The sequence below is a fragment of the Arachis duranensis genome, chromosome 2 (genome assembly GCF_000817695.3).
Source record: "Arachis duranensis cultivar V14167 chromosome 2, aradu.V14167.gnm2.J7QH, whole genome shotgun sequence".
Lineage (NCBI taxonomy): Eukaryota > Viridiplantae > Streptophyta > Magnoliopsida > Fabales > Fabaceae > Arachis > Arachis duranensis.
The window spans coordinates 28065693-28068391 of NC_029773.3; the positions used below are offsets into that span (position 1 = coordinate 28065693).

At 34.7% G+C, this 2699-nt stretch overlaps 1 non-coding gene across 1 annotated transcript; it reads left to right on the forward strand.

Annotated features, from left to right (window-relative positions):
• The first annotated feature begins 378 nt into the window (after window positions 1-378).
• LOC127745259 (small nucleolar RNA R71) lies at window positions 379-486 on the forward strand. The gene has a single exon (XR_008006456.1). It is a non-coding gene; the product is annotated as a small nucleolar RNA R71 (small nucleolar RNA).
• The last annotated feature ends 2213 nt before the right edge of the window (window positions 487-2699 follow it).

The window sequence follows — 2699 nt, forward strand, 5'->3', positions numbered from 1 at the left end:
ACTTTGAGTGGTTTTAATTAGATCAGAGACCATGGTTGCTAATTCAGATGAAGCATTCTTAGTACTGCCTGGTGCAGCTTGCATTCCAGACAGACTTTGAGAGATCATATTGACTTGCTGAGTCAATAATCTGTTCTGAGCCAGTATGGCATTCAGAGTATCAATCTCAAGAACTCCTTTCTTCTGATTCGTCCCATTGTTCACAGGATTCCTTTCAGTAGTGTACATCAATTGGTTATTTGCAACCATTTCAATCAATTCTTGAGCTTTTGTAGGCGTCTTCTTCAGATAAAGAGATCCTCCAGTAGAGCTGTCCAATGACATCTTGGACAGTTCAGACAGACCATCATAGAAGATACCTATGATGCTCCATTCAGAAAGCATGTCAAAGGGACACTTTCTGATCAATTATTTGTATCTTTCCCAAGCTTCATAGAGGGATTCACCTTCCTTCTGTCTGAAGGTTTGGACTTCCACTCTAAGCTTACTCAATTTTTGAGGTGGAAAGAACTTTGCCAATAAGGCATTGACTAGCTTTTCACAAGAGTTCAGGCTTTCTTTAGGTTTTGAGTCCAACCATATCCTAGCTTTGTCTCTTACAGCAAAAGGGAATAGCATAAGCCTGTAGACCTCAGGGTCAACCCCATTGGTCTTGACAGTGTCACAGATTTGCAAGAACTCAGCTAAAAACTGATGAGGATCTTCCAATGGAAGTCCATGGAACTTGCAATTCTGTTGCATTAGAGAAACTATTTGAGGCTTAAGCTCAAATTTATTTGCTCCAATGGCAGGGATAGAGATGCTTCTCCCATAGAAGTTGGGAGTAGGTACAGTAAAGTCACCCAGCACCTTCCTTGCATTGTTGGCATTGTTGTTGTTTTCGGCTGCCATGCTTCTTCTTGTTTGAAGATTTCTGTTAAGTCCTCTACAGAGAGTTGTGCTTTAGCTTCTCTTAGCTTTCGCTTCAAGGTCCTTTCAGGTTCAGGGTCAGCCTCAACAAGAATGCTTTTGTCTTTGTTCCTGCTCATATGAAAGAGAAGAGAACAAGAAAGTATGGAATCCTCTATGTCACAGTATAGAGATTCCTTGAGGTGTCAGAGAAAATGAAAAATAGAAGGAAGAGGTAGAAGAATTCGAACTTTATCAAGAAAGATAGAGTTCAAATTGTGCATTGAGGAGGAGTGTTAGTCCATAAATAGAAGGATGTGAGAAGAAGGGAAGAAATTTTTGAAAATAACTTAAAAAGATTTTAAAAATATTTTGAAAAAATACTAATTGATTTTCGAAAACTAAGAGTGGAAAAGAAATCAAGTGATTTTTGAAAAAGATTTTGAAATTAGAAATTAAAAAGATATGATTGAAAACTATTTTGAAAAAGTTGTGATTAAGAGATATGATTGAAAAGTTATGGTTTTAAAAAGATATGATTGAGAAGATATGATTTGAAAAACAATTTAAAAAGATTTGATTTTGAAAGTTAATGACTTGGCTAACAAGAAAAGATATGATTCAAACATTAAACCTTTCTCAACAGAAAAGGCAACATACTTGAATTGTTGAATCAAATCATTAATTGTTAGCAAGTATCTTTGAAAAAGAAAGAAATTGATTTTGAAAATATATGATTGAAAAGATATGATTTGAAAAAGATTTGATTTTGAAAAATTTTGAAAACTTGAAAAAAATCTGAATTAAAAATAGAATCTTCCCTCTTGTGCCATCCTGGCATTAAATGCCCAGAATGGTATACATTCTAGCGTTTAATTCCTCTACTGTATGTTCTGAATCTTTAATTCTCTGTATTATTGACTTGAAAAGACACAAATAAAAAATTTTTTTGGATTTTTAATAATGAGGAATAATCAAAATGAAACTAAGATCAAATAAACAATGCATGCAAGACACCAAATATAGAAGTTTGTATACTATTGACACTAACAAAATGAGAATGCATATGAGAAACAACAAAACACTCAAGACAAGAGAATTTAAAGATCAGAATAAGGAAATCATCAAGAACAACTTGAAGATCAATGAAGACACATGAATGAATTCGAAAAATAAAGGAAGAATAGAAACATGCAATTGACACCAAACTTAAAATGAGACACTAGACTCAACAAGAAACATACAATATTTTTTGTTTTTATGGTTTTGTAATTTTTTTGGATTTTTCGAAAATTAAGTGAAAAAGAAAATAAGGATATCAAAGTTCTTAATGAGAATTCCAGGAAGCATGCAATGTTAGTCTAAAGCTTCAGTCTAAAGAAATTAGACATGGCTAGCCAAGCTTCAGCAGGACATTACATTCAAGAGCTAAATTGATGGGAATCAATCAGCTTTGGTGATGATAAGAACATCACCTTGAAACACTAGAATTCATTCTTAAGAACTCTGAAGAAAGATACCTAATCGAAGCAACAAGATGAACCGTCAGTTTTCCAAACTCAAACAATCCCCGGCAACGGCGCCAAAAACTTGGTGCACGAAATTGTGATCTATACTTTTCACAACTCAAACAATCCCCGGTAATGGCTCCAAAAACTTGGTGCTCAATACCATGGTCTAAACATAATTTCACAACTTCGCACAACTAACCAGCAAGTGCACTGGGTCGTCCAAGTAATAAACCTTACGCGAGTAAGGGTCGATCCCACGGAGATTGTTGGTATGAAGCAAGCTATGGTCATCTTGTAAAT